Raw genomic sequence first — 17,886 nt, forward strand, 5'->3', positions numbered from 1 at the left:
TTTGTGAGCCTTTTAGTAAAATCAGCTAAGGAATTTCAGTTTATACTTGTGACAGTGGATTACGCCACCCAATATCCAGAAGCAATATCCTTACGGTCAGCCACAGCTAGAGCAATTGCCAGGAAACAAGATATGTACTTTTCCAGAGTTGGCATCTCAAAGGAGACTCCACCGACCAGGGGACCCCATTCATGCCTCAAGGAATGAAAGAAATGTGGTGCTTCTTCCACATACAGCAGGTAAGGATGTCAATGTACTATCCGCAAACTGACAGTCTGGTCGAGCCATTCAGTAAGCCACTTGGATTGGATTGGATTGGGTTATTGCCACGTGTACCGAGGTACGGTGAAAAGTATTGTTCTGCGTGCAGCTCAGACAGATCATTCCAGACATGAAAAGAAAATACATAATGGGGCAAACATAAAATACACAATGTAAATACATACATGGACACAGGCATCGGGTGATGATGTGTGAAGAGATCAGAGCAGTCCATAAGCCCATCAGTCTGTAAGAGGGTCGTTTAGAAGTCTGGTAACAGCGAGGAAGAAGCTGTTTTTGAGTCTGTTCGTGCGCGATCTCATATTTTTGTATTTCCTGTCCGATGGAAGAAGTTGGAAGAGTGAGTAAGCCGGGTGGGAGGGCATGCTGCAAAAAGTTCTGGAAAAGGATAGAAAGAATTAAAACCATCTGTTACCATTAATGTTTGCCATTCCTGAAGCACCCCCAAGCATCAACAGGATTCTCTCCTTTTGAATTATTGTATTCAAGGACCCCTCGAGGCCTTCTAGATATCACTAAGGAGTCGTGGGAGGAACAGACGTGCCCCCACTGAACCGTAGAACAAACAACAAAGAGCAAAGAAAAGTACAGCACAGGAACAGGCCCTTCGGCCCTCCAAGCCCGTGCCGACCATGCTGCCCCTCTAAACTAAAATCTTATACACTTCCGGGGTCCGTATCCCTCTATTCCCATCCTATTCATGTATTTGTCAAGATGCCCCTGAAACGTCACTATCGTCCCTGTTTCCACCACCTCCTCCGGCAGCGAGTTCCAGGCACCCACTGCCATTTGTGGCGAAAGATTTGCCTTGTACATCTCTAAACCTTGCCCCTCGCACCTTAACTTATGCCCCCTAGTAATTGACCCCTCTACCCTGAGCAAAAAGCCTCTGACTATCCACTCTGTCTATGCCCCTCATAATTTTGTAGACCTCTATCAGGTCGCCCCTCAACCTCCGTCGTTCCAGTGAGAAGGGGCGCTATTCTTCCCCCCCCCCCCACGCCGGGTGGGAGAATCGCCAGGGCGCCGCGCGAATCACGCCACCCCCGGAAACCCCCATTCCCCCACCCCCCGGAAACCAGCGGCGTGCGATTCGCACCGGGCCGCTCGGAGAACCGGCGCGCAGCGATTCTCCAGCCCGGATGGGCCGAGCAGCCGCTACAACATGACAGGTTCCTGCCGGCACCATCCACAACTGGTCGCTGCCGGCGGGAACTCTGCGAGAACGCTGGGGGTGGGGGGGAGAGAGGGGCTCCTTCACCAGGTAGGCCTCCGATGGGGTCTGGCCCGCGATCGGGGCCCACCGATCGGCGGGCCGGCCTCTCCCCCCCCCCGGGCCTACCTCCTTCCGCGCGCGGCCCCAGAACACCGGCTCCATGTTGGTGAGGGGCCGGCGTGCGTAAGACGTTCCCCACGCATGTGCAGGATGGCGCGGCCTAACTGCGCATGCGCAGGATTGGGCTGCCCCAACTGCGCATGTGCGGGTTGGCGTGGCGAAGGACGCTGGAGCGGCGTGAACCGCTCCAGCACCATGCTGGGCCCCTATGGGGGCCAGAATAGGTCGTGCCCGGGCCCTGTCTGCGCCTCGTGAAACGCGACGGCGTTCACGACGGCGCGAACACTTGGCCTCAATATAGGAGAATCACCTCCAACAAACCTAGTTTATTCAACCTCTCCTCATAGCTAATGCCCTCCAAAGCAGGCAACATCCTGGTAAATCTCTTCTGCAGCCTCTTCAAAGCCTCCACATCCTTCTGGTAGTGGTTCTACCATTCACTGTATATTCCCTACCTGTATTAGACCTTCCAAAATGCATTACCTCACATTTGTCTGGTTTAAACTCCATCTGCCATCTCTCCGCCCAAGTCTCCAAACTTTGGGCAGCACGGTAGCATTGTGGATAGCACAATTGCTTCACAGCTCCAGGATCCCAGGTTCGATTCCGGCTTGGGTCACTGTCTGTGCGGAGTCTGCACATCCTCCCCGTGTGTGCGTGGGTTTCCTCTGGGTGCTCCAGTTTCCTCTCACAGTCCAAAGATGTGCAGGTTAGGTGGATTGGCCATGATAAATTGCCCTTAGTGTCCAAAATTGCCCTTAGTGCTGGGTGGGGTTGCTGGGTTATGGGGATAGGGTGGAAGTGTTGACCTTGGGTAGGGTGCTCTTTCCAAGAGCCGGTGCAGACTCGACGGGCCGAATGGCCTCCTACTGCACTGTAAATTCTATGATAATCTATGATCTAAATCCTGCTGTATCCTGACAGTCCTCATCGCTATTCGCAATTCCACCAACCTTTGTGTTGTCCGCAAACTTACTAATCAGTTGAGTAGTTGAGTATATGGACCAGATGAGTGAATGCATTCGGTTAGTAGTGCCCATTGAGAATGAACATATGGAAAGGGCTCAAGATAGTCAAGCAGGGGGTACAATAGGAATGCTACCATCAGAATTTCAACCAGGAGAATGTGTCTTGATATTGGCACCGACCACTGAATGTAAGTTCCTGGTAATTTGGAAATAACCCTAAAAAATCATTGAGAAGGTGAGTGAAGTAAGGCACCAGACGTCAGAAAGAACAGATTTGCCATGTCAATCTTTTGAAGAAATGGCATGACCGCGAGGTGTTAGTGGTCTCGTTGAACACAGATCCAGTAAATGAGGATAGTACAAGGGAAGTACAGATAGGGGATCTCACCTGCCAAAGGCAAGGTATGTGTCTCAGCAAGCCTTCCAGGAAAAGCTCACATCCCAGAACATAAGATTGTCACCTGTGATGATCATAAGAAGTTGTCATTTTTTAAAGTTTCTCGTTTTTGCAGTAATGTTAATGTAACTTAGGTTAAAATGTATACAGACCATCAGTTGGATTCTCCGTGATCTTGCACCGAAATCGCGAAACGCGATCAGCCGGAGAATCGGCTCCGATGCAGAAATCGGGATTGACGCCGGTTTCACGCCGATTCGGAATTCTCCGGACCCCACAACTCAACAAAATCACGCCACCCGCTGCGCGGCCCGGAAATACAGTATGCATCTTATTACCTGCCCTGATGACTGATTCTCCGGGGTCTTGGCGACTTTGCGCCCCGGATGGGCGGATTTCTCGATGGCGTGTTTCTAACCATCTTTTAAAAATTGTGAAGCTGGTGTCCTGGCTGAGGCGGCTGCGAGAGGAGGTAGGAGTTGGTGTGAGGGGACCGCGGGCCATGCTTCCTGCGGGGCGGGGGGGGGCCTGCCAGAGCCGGGGAGGGGAGGGGAGGGGAGGAGAGGTGGGACAAGCCGAGCAGCCGGGGAGCCCCCAACACGACAGGGGTGGCACCCACGCACTGAACGCCATTACGGCGGCCATTTTGTTGGCGGCCCACCCCAGCCCCTGGGTGGATGCTGAGGAAACGGCCGTATGAGTGGGTGGGTCCCCCTCCCCGGCCACCACCCCCCCCTCTCCGGACCCCGCCCCTCCCAGGGCCACATTGATGGCAGCCCCAGTGAGGGCAGTGGCATCAAACGGTGGCCTTGGCAGCAGGGACGGCCACCAGGACCGGGGACACCAACGGTGCCGGGGTGTTGGGGTGGGGGACATGCGTGGCTGGGACGCGTGTTGACAACCGGGGCCATGCAGCCCATGGTACCTTGCTGTGCATGGGTGTATACACCATGGTAACATGTTTTCCCTCACCCCCTCCAGATAATCAGCAGAGGAACGGGCTGCAGAGGGGCAGGTGGCAGCCACTCAGGCTGGAGGGCTGGCTGCCCAACAGGCCGAGGAGGAGGAGGAAGATGTGGTGCCAAGAAGGCGCCGGATGAGGGCAAGCGTATACCGCGATTGCATGTCCTTTGAGAAACTCCCGGACCGGGCGTGCAGCAGGAGACTGCGGATGGGCCGGGAGACTGTCCGACACATCTGCCACATGATGGCACACATGGCACCGCATGGGAGTGGGGGAGGACACCCGTTCCCGGTGTCCATCAAGGGGCAGCACGGTAGCATGGTGGTTAGCACAATTGCTTCACAGCTCCAGGGTCCCAGGTTCAATTCCCGGCTTGGGTCACTGTCTGTGTGGAGTCTGCACGTTCTCCCCGTGTGTGCGTGGGTTTCCTCCGGGGGCTCCGGTTTCCTCCCACAGTCCAAAGATGTGCAGGTTAGGTGGATTGGCCATGCTAAATTGCCCTTAGTGTCCAAAATTGCCCTTAGTGTTGGGTGGGGTTGCTGGGTTATGGGGATAGGGTGGAGGTGTGGACTTAGGTAGGGTGCTCTTTCAAAGAGCCGGTGCAGACTCGATGGGCCGAATGGCCTCCTTCTGCACTGTAAATTCTATGATAATCTATGATGATAGTGTTGAACTTCTACGTGACGGACTCTCTCCAGTCGCCGAGTGAGGACCTGTCCGCATCTCGCAGACATCGGTGCACAGGTGCATCGGCGCCATTACAGCCGCCCTGTATGCCCTTGCAGACCGATACATCCAGTACCCTGTGGACCACACCTACCAGGATGCCCGGGCAATGGGTTTCGCTGCCATCGCCGGGATGCTCTGGGTCCAGGGGGTAATCGATGGGGTGCATGTCCATGAACGTTCAGGTGGCCTGTGACCACCAGATGAGGATCCTACACGTTTGCGCCCGATTCCCGGGCAGTGTGCAAGACTCGTTCGTGTTGGCACAATCTGTGAACCCTGATATGTTTGAGGGACCCCCCGCCCCGGCTGCGGGGCTGGTTGTTGGGCGACAGGGGTTACTCGTTGTGGTCGTGGCTGATGACGCCGATAAGGAGGCCACAGACCGACGTGAGACCCGCTACAATGATGCCCGTTGTGCGACCAGGGGTGTGGTCGAGCGGTGCTTCGGGCTGCTGAAGATGCGTTTCAGGTGCCTGGACCAACCGCTCTGGAGGGGCCTTCCAGTATGAGGGCTGGAGGGTCGGCCGCATTGTTGTGGTCTCCTGCGTCCTCTGCAATATAGCCCAGCAGAGGGGCGATGTGCTGGAGGAGAATGAGGAGCAAGGGCAGGCCTCATCGGACGAGGAGGATGATGGGGAGGGGGACAATGTGTGGGACATGGGAGCTGGCCAGGCACGGGAGGCCGCACAACGCCATCACCTGGGCCATCAAGCACGGAACATTTTAGTCGACACACATTTCACCAACTAGAGGGGAGGGGGGGTTGCTGGGCAGGGGCACGGACACCACAATACCACACTCACCACCGAACACCCTCACCTTCCACACCACCGAGCACCATCACCCCCCCACACCACCAAACCACCCACATGCGCACACTCCTCCGTTATGTACACCTGCGGCACTACGAGCTGGGGGCACTGGGTTGGCAGTGACAGCAGGTCTGGTCCATGGGATGGAGGATGATGACAGCCCGCTTTGTGATAAGCTCCGTGCTCCACATCGTTTGACAATGTCTGACTCATGCCCACAGTAGCACCTTCCACCTGGGTGATCACTGCATTTGAGCTGGCCCGTCCATCATACGGTCCTGTCGAATCGCTGGGGACGGGGTGATGGGGATGGTCGGTGAGGGGGAGGACTGCACGGTCCACCCACTGGGCCTCACTCGTCCACCACCCCTCACTCCCAGTGCCCATCACAGACCACCCCACCCCTACACACATCAGACAGAGCACAGAGGCAGGTATCAACAGTATTAACAGGTGTTTATTCTGAAGAATAATATACAGCCTGTGCCCTAGCCCCAAAACTAAACTGTGCCCTACATCCATGCCAACTTAACTTGTGTCTAACTTTCTGGCCTTATGGGCCCAAACACTACGTCTAGGTGGTTCCTCTGACGGTACAGCAGGAGCAGAGGCAGACTGCTGTGACTCCCGCCCTACAACGAGGCGCACGTCTCCTGGGGCGGCCCGGCCTGGATGGGCACGGCTGCTGCTCGGACGTCACGGGTGGCTTAGTACCGCCGTGTTCTGCCCACTGCCCACCAGATGCACCAGCGATAGGATGGGGTGAGTCCGAGGTGCTGTGGTGTCCCGGGACATCCCCTGCAAGAGTCACCGGCACCGGCCCCAGCACCTCCTCCTCCCTCGGGATGCCGATGGCCCCCGGGCTTCTCCATGGAATGGGGGTACGAAGGGAGCCAACCCGAGGCCCCCTGACACCTGCCGCTGCTAGTCCTAGATGCCCACTCTGATATCGACAAGGGTCTGAAAGTTAGCGGCCATGGAGCACAGGGAGTGGGCCATCTCCCTTTGTGTCTGTGTGAGCACCTGGGCAATGCCGCCGATGCTCTCAGCAATGGCCTGCTCTCACTGGGCCATCACCTGGGCAATGCCGCCGATGGTCTCAGCAATGGACTGCTGTGACTCGGCCACACTGAGAAGCGCCGCTGCAATCTCCAGGTGGCTCAGCACATGGTTGACTGTGAATGGACAGCCCTGTCCTGGGCCATGGCCCCGACCGGCACAGAATGCCCCAGACCTTGCCACACTCTGACCCATGTCTGACACCGTCGCCCCCATTGCCTCCACCGCGGACGCCACCCATGGGGTTTCGGCCTGGGTGGCACGCATGACCAGCACCACTCCCTGTTCCTGCAGGCAGATGGACTCCTCCACCTGCGTCTGCAGGTACTGGAAGCTGGCTGTCATCCCCCTTTTCTGGTCCCTGTGTCATTGACTGCACCTGAACTATAAGTGGAACTGGATCTTCTAGGAGCCTGGGACCCTTCTGGGCAGCAGTTGGTTGCTGGGGCCAGTCAGCCCTCCGACCGTCTGAGTCCTCGGCTGCTCCTAGCAACCGAGGTGATAGTCTCTGCGATGGTGGAGGGTGTTGGAGATAGCAGTGACGGAAAGTTAGTATCCTCCTCCAACCCGAACCCTGGGATCTCCTGGGTACCGGTGTCCTGGGTTGTGGTCCCTGGGTCAGGGTCTCCTGGGTTGTGGTCTCCTGGGTCGGGGTTTCCTGGGTTGTGGTGTCCTGGGTTGTGGTTTCCTGGGTTGTGGTCCCTGGGTCGGGGTTTCCTGGGTTGTGGTCCCTGGGTTGTGGTTTCCTGGGTTGTGGTCCCTGGGTTGTGGTCCCTGGGTTGTGGTCCCTGGGTCGGGGTCTCTGGGTCGGGGTCTCCTGGGTTGTGGTCTCCTGGGTTGTGGTCCCTGGGTTGTGGTCCCTGGGTTGTGGTCCCTGGGTTGTGGTCCCTGGGTCGGGGTCTCCTGGGTTGTGTTCTCCTGGGTTGTGGTCCCTGGGTTGTGGTCCCTGTGTTGTGGTCCCTGGGTTGTGGTCCCTGGGTCGGGGATTCCTGGGTTGTGGTCTCCTGGGTTGTGGGTGGGAGGGGTGCCAGATTGTCACACACTCTGTTTGCTGTCAACGCTTGGCTTTAGCTTGCTCCTGGCGATGAAGCTCGGTATTCACCTCCTTCCCCGATACTTCGCCTCCACTTCGGGTGGTCTTGGGGCAGGGATTTCCAGGTCTCGGTGAGGATGTTACATGTTTTCAAGGAGACTTTAAGGCTGTCCTTAAAGCGTTTCCTCTGCCCTCCTGAGACTTGCTTACCATGGCTCCCAATGATCTAAGATCATATGACCAAAAGATATAGGAGCAGTATTAGGCGATTCGACCCATCGGGTCTTCTCCGCCATTCAAGCACAGTGGGCTAAACAGCTGGCTTGTAATGCAGAACAAGGCAGAAATGCGGGTTCAATTCCCGTACCAGCCTCCCCGAACAGGCGCCGGAATGTGGTGACTAGGGGCTTTTCACAGTAACTTAATTGAAGCCTACTTGTGACAGTAAGCGATTAATATTATTAATATTATTATATGTTCCTCATCCCCATTCTCTTGCCTTCTCACCATAACCCCTGATCCCCTTCTTATTCAAAAACACCAGGGGCTGGATTCTCCATTTCTGAGACTAAGTGCTGTCGTGAAAAGTGTTGACTTTGACGGCGGCAAAAATTATGCGATAGATGCAACGATTCACCAACTCAAATGGGGCTAGCATGGTCGTCACATGAAAGGCCACCGTTTGCAAGTGAAACGGCGCCGGATTCACCGGATCCGTGATTGGCCCACAGCTGCAGCGGCACATAAGCGATTCATCCCCCCCACACATACCATCTCAGCCAACATGGCTGAGCAGCACTACGGTTCGGGACGCAGAGCTGGAGACCCTCCTGGACGCCGTGGAGGAGAGGTGGGTGGTCCTGCACCCCGGCCCGGAAGGCAGGTTATCAGGCGCCGCCGTTCGCCATGCTTGGGCGCAGGTGGCAGATGCTGTCAGCACCATTGGCAAAGTCGCCCAGACTGCCATCCAGTGCAGAAAGAAACTGCATGACCTCCTCAGGGTGGCCAGGGTGACGAGGCGATGCTGTGCCCCTGGCACCAAACCACCTACCCCCCATACAAATGTTGGGGGTTGGGGATGGGTGAAGGCCCAGTGGGTGGACCGTGTTACACACCCCCTGCCCCGACCGTCTCCAACACCCCCTCCCCAGCGATTCGACAGGACCGTGTGATGGACGGGCCAACTCGAATGCAGGGATCACCAAGGTGGAAGGTGCTACTGTGGGCATGAGTCAGACATTGTCAAATGATGTGGAGTACGGAGCTCATCATAGAACAGGCTGTCGTCATCCTCCATCCCATGAACCAGATCCACTGTCACTGGCAACCCAGTGCCCCCAGCTCGTAGCACTGCAGGTATGTGCAACGGAGGGTGGTTTGGTGGTGTGGGAGGTGCGGGTGGTTTGGTGGTGTGGGAGGTGCGGGTGGTTTGGTGGTGTGGGAGGTGCGGGTGGTTTGGTGGTGTGGGAGGTGCGGGTGGTTTGGTGGTGTGGGAGGTGCGGGTGGTTTGGTGGTGTGGGTGGTTTGGTGGTGTGGGAGGTGCGGGTGGTTTGGTGGTGTGGGTGGTTTGGTGGTGTGGGAGGTGCGGGTGGTTTGGTGGTGTGGGAGGTGCGGGTGGTTTGGTGGTGTGGGAGGTGCGGGTGGTTTGGTGGTGTGGGAGGTGCGGGTGGTTTGGTGGTATGGGAGGTGCGGGTGGTTTGGTGGTGTGGGAGGTGCGGGTGGTTTGGTGGTGTGGGAGGTGCGGGTGGTTTGGTGGTGTGGGTGGTTTGGTGGTGTGGGAGGTGCGGGTGGTTTGGTGGTGTGGGTGGTTTGGTGGTGTGGGAGGTGCGGGTGGTTTGGTGGTGTGGGTGGTTTGGTGGTGTGGGAGGTGCGGGTGGTTTGGTGGTGTGGGAGGTTTGGTGGTGTGGGAGGTGCGGGTGGTTTGGTGGTGTGGGAAGTGCGGGTGGTTTGGTGGTGTGGGAGGTGCGGGTGGTTTGGTGGTGTGGGTGGTTTGGTGGTGTGGGAGGTGCGGGTGGTTTGGTGGTGTGGGAAGTGCGGGTGGTTTGGGGGTGTGGGTGGTTTGGTGGTGTGGGAGGTGCGGGTGGTTTGGTGGTGTGGGTGGTTTGGTGGTGTGGGAGGTGCGGGTGGTTTGGTGGTGTGGGAAGTGCGGGTGGTTTGGTGGTGTGGGAGGTGCGGGTGGTTTGGTGGTGTGGGTGGTTTGGTGGTCTGGGTGGTGCGGGTGGTTTGGTGGTGTGGGAAGTGCGGGTGGTTTGGTGGTGTGGGTGGTTTGGTGGTGTGGGAGGTGCGGGTGGTTTGGTGGTGTGGGTGGTTTGGTGGTGTGGGAGGTGCGGGTGGTTTGGTGGTGTGGGAGGTGCGGGTGGTTTGGTGGTGTGGGAGGTGCGGGTGGTTTGGTGGTGTGGGAGGTGCGGGTGGTTTGGTGGTGTGGGAGGTGCAGGTGGTTTGGTGGTGTGGGAGGTGAGGGTGTTCGGTGGTTTGGGAGGTGAGGGAGTGTGATATTGTGGTGTCCGTGCCCCTGGCCAACGACCCCCCCCCCCCCTAGTCTGTGAAGCGTGTTGCGATGAGTGCGCCCCCTGGTGGTATCGTTGTGCGGGCTCCGGTGCCTGGCCAGGCCCCATGTCTCACTCATTGTCCCCCTCCCCATCATTCTCCTCATCTGACGCGACCTGCCCTTACTCCTCCTCCTCCAGCACATTGCTCCTCTGCTGCGTGACGTTGTGGAGGACACAGCAGACAACCACTATACGGGCGATGATGCACGATCAATTGCACAAAGACTAAAGTTGGGTACAACTGTGGCTTTATTACAGCCAGATGTGTGGCCTCCTGCTGCAGCTGGCGAAATGGCAGGGCGCTGGAGGTCATACATATTTATACAGTTCTCCGTGGGCGGAGCCAGCTGGCTGGAGCTACCGGCGAACCTGTAGTGCAGGTCCTACCTTACATCTCCTATTACAGTGGTTCACCACATTCACCCCCTGTTAAAAATGAGTCCGGCGGGGGTGACGTGAAACTATATACAATTCGTGCAATTATGTACAGTGGTAGGGAAAGGAAAGTCCATGTTGACGGTCCGGAGTCCGTCAAAGGTTCAGCCGGTCCGGTGCTTTGGTGCTTCGTTGGGAGCGGTGTAACGGTGGCGGCGAAGTCGGTGGTGGAGGTGGCACCGATGGCAGTGGTGGTGGTGCTGATGCTGGCCAGTCATCGGGGAACTCCGTGAGCGTGCAGAAGTCCTCTTCGTCCTCTTGGGTGGAAAAGGGGAGGGGGGGTGGTCTGGTGGGGTCAATATTGGCGGCGCGGTGGAAGGTGGGGGGGGGGGCCGAATTGGTGGGTGGTGTGTGTTGGGGTGGAACCTGACGGTGCCAGGTCCCTGAGTGAGACAGTATCTTGGCGGCCGTCGGGGAACTCAACGTAGGCATATTGAGGGTTGGCGTGGAGAAGGAGAACCCTGTCCACCAAGGGGTCCGCCTTGTGGAGTCGGACGTGCCTACGGAGAAGGACCGGTCCTGGAGCAGCGAACCAAGTTGGGAGCGACACCCCGGATGTGGACTTCCTGGGGAAGGTAAAAACACGTTCATGGGGTGTGTTATTAGTGGAGGTGCACAGTAGTGACCGGATGGAGTGTAGTGCATCAGGGAGGACCTCCTGCCAGCAAGAAGCTGGGAGGTTCCTGGACCGTAGGGCCAGCTGGACGGCCCTCCAAACAATTCCATTCTCCCGTTCTACTTGCCCATTTCCCCGGGGGATGTAGCTTGTCGTCCTGCTGGAGGCTACACCCCTGCTGAGCAGGAACTGACGTAGCTCATCGCTCATGAATGAGGATCCCCTGTCACTTTGGGTGTAGGCGGGGAAACCGAACAGAGCGAAGATGGTGCTGAGGGCCTTGAAGACGGTGGCAGACGTCATATCGAGGCATGGGATGGTGAAGGGGAATCTGGAGTACTCGTCGACCACACTGAGAATGTACGTGTTACGGTCGGTGGACGGGAGGGGCCCTTTGAAATCCACGCTGAGGCGTTCAAAGGGGCGGGAAGCCTTCACCAGGCGCGCACAGTCCGGCCGGTAGAAGTGCGGCTTGCACTCCGCACAGACCTGGCAGTCCCTGGTGTCTGTTGTTACTTCCTCGACGGAGTAGGGCAGATTGCGAGCTTTGACCAGATGGTACAATCGAGTGACCTCCGGGTGACAAAGGCTGTCGTGTAGGGCCCGGTGTTGGTCCACTTCTGCGCTGACACATGTACCTTGGGAGAGGGTGTCTGGGGGCTCATTGAGATTACCGGTGCGATACAAGATCTCGTAATTATAGGTGGAGAGCTCGATTCTCCACCGCAAGATTTTATCATTTTTGATCTATCTTGCCCGCTGTGTGTTATTGAACATGAAGGCTACCGACCGTTGGTCCGTAAGGAGAGTGAATCTCTTACCGGCCAGGTAATGCCTCCAATGCCGCACCTCTTCAACAATAGCTTGGGCCTCCTTCTCGACGGATGAGTGTCGAATTTCAGAGGCATGAAGGGCGCGTGAAAAGAATGCCACGGGTCTGCCTGCCTGGTTTAGAGTGGCGGCAAGGTCGACGTCTGAAGCGTCGCTTTCTACTTGGAAAGGCAGTGACTCGTCCACTGCGCGCATCCCGGCCTTGGCGATGTCTGCTCTGATGCGGGCGAAAGCATGCTGTGCCTCGGCCGCAAGGGGGAATTGGGTGGACTGAATGAGTGGGCGGGCCTTGTGCGCATAGTTTGGGACCCACTGAGCGTAGTAGGAAAAGAACCCCAGGCAGCATTTGAGGGCCTTGGGGCAGTGGGGGAGGGGAAGTTCCATGAGGGGGTGCATGCGCTCGGGATCGGGCCCGAGAAGTCCGTTTTGGACTATATAGCTGAGAATGGCTAACCGGGTCGTGCTGAACACACACTTCTCTTGGTTGTAGGTCAGGTTGAGAAGAGTGGCAGTGCGGAGGAATTTATCGAGGTTGGCATCGTGGTGCTGCTGGTCATGGCCGCAGATGGTGACATTATCCAAGTATGGGAAGGTGGCCCGCAAACCGTACTGGTCGACCATTCGGTCCATCTCTCTTTGGAAATCCGAGACCCCATTTGTGACACCGAAAGGGACCGTAAGGAAGTGGTAGAGGCGACCGTCCGCCTCGAAGGCCGTGTATGGCCGGTCCGACTACCAGATGGGGAGCTGGTGATAGGCGGATTTCAGGTCAATTGTTGAGAAAACCCGGTACTGCGCAATCTGATTGACCCTATCAGATATGCGTGGGAGGGGGTACGCGTCGAGCTGCGTGTACCGATTGATGGTCTGGCTGTAGTCCACGACCATCCTGTGTTTCTCCCCAGTTTTAACCACTACCACTTGGGCTCTCCAGGGGCTGTTGCTGGCCTCGATAATACCCTCCTTAAGCAGCCGCTGGACTTCGGACCTGATGAAGGTCTTGTCCTGCGTGCTGCACCGTCTGCTCCTAGTGGCAACGGGCTTGCAATCCACAGTTAGATTGGCAAAAAGGGAGGGGGGATCGACCTTGAGGGTCGCGAGGCCGCAAACGGTAAGGGGGGGTAAGGGCCCGCTGAATTTGAGGGTGAGGCTCTGGAGGTTGCACTCGAAGTCCAGGCCCAACAGGAGTGCAGTGCAGCGATTAGGAAGGACAAAGAGGCGGAAGTTACTAAATTCTACGCCCTGGACCATGAGTGTGTCTGTACAAAAGCCTCGGATCGGAACGAAGTGGGATCCGGAGGGTAGGGAGATCCTTTGATTGGCAGGGTGGACCGCGAGGGAACAGCGCCTTACCGTATCTGGGTGAATGAAGCTTTCGGTGTTCCCGGAGTCCAGCAGGCACGAGGTCGCGTGGCCGTTGATTTTAATCGTCGTCGACGCGGTGGCCAGGTTGCGCGGGCGAGATTGGTCCAGCGTCATCGAAGCGAGCTGCGGCTAGCCATCGGATGCTTCGGGTGGCGAGCATGTGCGGTTCCGATGTCGGGATGTCCGGAGACCCTGTGGGGGACAAGGTGGCGGCGCCCATGGTACACACATTGTGGTGTCGGGACAAGGTGGCGGCGCCAATGGTGCGCACATTGCGGGGTCGGCACAAGATGGCGGTGCCCATTGGTCGCATATGGACCCGGGAGGAGAAGATGGTGCCTCCCATTGTGTGTCAGGCGTGGGGGAGGGGGCGATAGCGGGTGCGATCGCAGCGACTGCGCGGGCCTGGCACACAGCCGCGAAGTGGCCCTTTTTACTGCAGGCTTTACAAACGGCAGTGCGGGCCGGGCAGTGTTGGCGGGGGTGCTTCTGCTGACCGCAGAAGTAGCAGCGGGGACCCCCGGGGTGCACGGATCGGCATGCGGCACAGGCGTATTGCGAAGGCAGGACCCTGGCTGAGGAGGTTGTCGTCGGGGTCCAGGGGGGTAGGAAGGAGTAGAAGTGTGGGCAGCGCGACGGAAGAGTGCGATTGTATGTTACGGGACGCGACCGTCATGGAGAGCGCCAAGGTTTTCGTCTCCGCCAGTTCGAGCGTGGCCCCTTCCAGCAATCGTTCTCGGATGCGGTCTGACGCAATCCCCGTCACGAAGGCATCACGCTTGAGGAGATTCGAGTGTTCGGCGGCCGTGACGGCCTGACAGGCACAGTCCCGGACGAGTGGGATTAGGGCCCGCCAGAAGTCTTCGATGGACTCACCAGGTAGTGGTGCGGGCAGGTGGCAAGTACATGCCTGGCGAAGAGCGTGTTTGTCATCTGCGCGTAGTGTTCTTTGAGGAGTTCCATTGCTTTTGTGTAATTCGTGGGGCCTTGGTTCAACGGGAACACGCTGGAGCTCAGTCTGGAGTACAGGACGTTTATCTTCTGAGCCTCCGTTGGCACGGGGTCCGCTGCGTTGATGTAGGCCTCGAAACATGCTAGCCAGTGAATAAAGTCTTTCCTGGCATCGAATATCCATTCTGTGGAAAATCTGACTGCAATAAATTGATGCACGATCAATTGCACAAAGACTAAAGTTGGGTACAACTGTGGCTTTAGTACAGTCAGATGTGTGGCCTCCTGCTGCAGCTGGCGAAATGGCAGGGCACTGGAGGTCATACATATTTATACAGTTCTCCGTGGGCGGAGCCAGCCGGCAGGAGCTACCGGTGAACCTGTAGTGAAGGTCCTACCTTACATCTCCTATTACAGTGGTTCACCACAGGCGACCCTCCTTGCCTCGTATTAGAGGGCCCCTCCAGAGTGGTCCAGGCACCTGAAGCGCATCTTCAGGATCCCAAAGCACCTCTCAATCACATCCTGGTCACTGTATGGGCATCGTTGTAGTGGGTCTCTGTGTCAGTCTGTGGCCTCCGTATAGGTGTCATCAGCCACGACCGCAACGGGTAACCCCTGTCGCCCAGCAGCCAGCCCCGCAGCCAGAGTAGGTCGGGGGTGTCCATTCGAACATGTCGTGGATCACCTAGTGCACCAGTATGAGTGAGTCCTGTACAGTGCCCGGGTATCGGGCACAGACGTGCATGATGCGCATCTGATGATAGCAGACCATCATGTTCATGGAGCGGTACCCCTTCCTGTTTGTGAACAGCAGCCTGTTATCCGCCAGTGGCCGCAGAGCGACATGCATCCCGTCTATCACCCTTGGACCCAGGATATCCCGGCGATGGCAGCGAAGCCCGCTGCCCAGGCACCCTGGTGGGCGCGGTCCACATGGTACTCGATGTACCGCTCTGCCTGGGCATACAGGCGTCAGTGACAGCGCGGATGCACTGTGCGCTGATGCCTGTGAGATGCCGGACAGGACCCCACTCAGCGACTATAATGACCTGTCGCGTAGAAATTCAGCGTGACCGTCACCTTGACGGCCACCGGTAGCGGGTGTCCTACCCCATACTCCTGCGGTGCCAGGTGTCTGACTGTTTCCCTGCTCAACCGCAGTCTCCTTTTACATGCCCGGTCCAGAAGGCCCTGAAACGACATGTGGCCCTGGTACATACGGGGCCTCCTTGGCAATCCCTCCTCCTCCTCCTCCCCCCCCCCTCAGCCTGTTGGGCAGCTGGGCCTCCAGCCTGAGCGGCTGCCACCTGCCCCTCTGCAGCCTGCTCCTCTGCTGCAGCCTCTGCCTCTTCTCTGAGTGGCCCCCTCTCATACTGCCACAGGACTTCATGCAGGACAGCCGCTATCGCCACAGCGGCCAGCACTGCAGGTTGATGACCAAACGCCATTATTTTCTGCATGGGGTGACAAACAAACATGTTAGCATGGCACATGTACCAGTAATGACAGTCGGTGCCTAGGCACCGCCCCTGTCCTGTGGGAGGGCTCCCCAGCTGCTCGGCCTGTCACCCACTTCCCCTCCCCTCCCTCGGTCCTGGCAGGGCCTCCCCCTCCACAGCCAGCATGGCCGGTGTCCGAGCTGGAAGCCTGCAGTCACCCCACACCACTTCCTACATCCTCTCTCTCGCGCAGCAACCAGCACGCCAGGTTCACGATTTTTAAAAGCACATTAGAAACACGCCGTCGGGAAATTGGTCCATCCGAGGCGCCGAATCGCAGAGGCCCCAGGGAATCGGGCGTTAGACGCGCTAATGATATGCGTACTGTACTTCCAGGCCACGCGGTGAGCGCCGTGATTACGTCATTGTTGGGGGCCCGGAGAATCCTGATTTGGCGTCAAACCTGCTTCGAGCTCAATTTCAGCATCGGAAGCTACTCTCTGCCCGATCACATTTCGCGATTTCACCGTCGGCTAACAGAGAACCCAGCCCCAGATTTGTGCTTCAGGTGCTGTTACTTACAGGGCTACAGACCAAGCGCTGGAAGGTGGAATTCGACAGAATATATTTATTTCTATAGAAGCCTTCTCAAAGGATTATTGTCTGGACTCTTTACCCATCTAGATACCAACTAGAAAACAATTTTGCCTTAGTTTCTAGAATATGTTGGGTTTTGTCCACCTAAATGTTTTCAAAGCTGATGGCGGCTTGGTTGAGAAATGCACTTCTTAGTGTGTATCTGGGCCATGCAAATGGGAAAAGTCCAGGTGTTACCCCAGCCTATAGAACATAGAACATAGAACAATACAGCGCAGTACAGGCCCTTCGGCCCACGATGTTGCACCGAAACAAAAGCCATCTAACCTACACTATGCCATTATCATCCATATGTTTATCCAATAAACTTTTAAATGCCCTCAATGTTGGCGAGTTCACTACTGTAGCAGGTAGGGCATTCCACGGCCTCACTACTCTGTGGAGCAGCAGTAGGATTCAACAGTTCACCTCGGAAGTGAACGAAAAACTGGTTGGTGCATATTAACAATTGCAAATCCCATTGAAAAGTATGCAATGTGTGGAAGTTGTGTGAGAGCAGGATCTGCCTTGCCTCTGACACTCCGATGACAAATAGCTTGGCAACACTAGCTGCCAAAGCTCGCATATTGGGTTGTGAAGAAGGCCTATGGAGTGTTGGCCTTTATTGGTAGAGGGATTGAGTTCCGGAGTCGGGAGGTCATGTTGCAGCTGTACAGAACTCTGGTACGGCCGCATTTGGAGTATTGCGTACAGTTCTGGTCACCGCATTATAGGAAGGACGTGGAGGCTTTGGAGCGGGTGCAGAGGAGATTTACCAGGATGTTGCCTGGTATGGAGGGAAAATCTTATGAGGAAAGGCTGATGGACTTGAGGTTGTTTTCATTGGAGAGAAGAAGGTTAAGAGGAGACTTAATAGAGGCATACAAAATGATCAGGGGGTTGGATAGGGTGGACAGTGAGAGCCTTCTCCCGCGGATGGATATGGCTGGCACAAGGGGACATAACTTTAAACTGAGGGGTAATAGATATAGGACAGAGGTCAGAGGTAGGTTCTTTACGCAAAGAGTAGTGAGGCCGTGGAATGCCCTACCTGCTACAGTAGTGAACTCGCCAACATTGAGGGCATTTAAAAGTTTATTAGATAAACATATGGATGATAATGGCATCGTGTAGGTTAGATGGCTTTTGTTTTGGTGCAACATCGTGGGCCGAAGGGCCTGTACTGCGCTGTATTGTTCTATGTTCTATGTTCTATATAAAGAATAGCCATCTGGCCAAACTGCCAGAGGATTGTAAGCATCCAGGGAACCATTCCTGAACAAGAGCCAAGAACTTCTGGTGAGGAGAAACGTGAAGTGGTGAAGGGAGCATGGGTAACCATGAAGCACAGTTTCAACATTCCCTTATTTTGACACAGTTATATTTGGATTTTCATTTCAGTGACTGTCATAATCAGGTGAGGAGAAGTCGAATATCTCCCCCTTTCCCATCTCCTTGTTTGACCTCAACAGGTTTTATTT

The sequence above is a fragment of the Scyliorhinus torazame genome, chromosome 1, assembly GCF_047496885.1.
Source record: "Scyliorhinus torazame isolate Kashiwa2021f chromosome 1, sScyTor2.1, whole genome shotgun sequence".
Classification (NCBI taxonomy): Eukaryota; Metazoa; Chordata; class Chondrichthyes; order Carcharhiniformes; family Scyliorhinidae; genus Scyliorhinus; species Scyliorhinus torazame.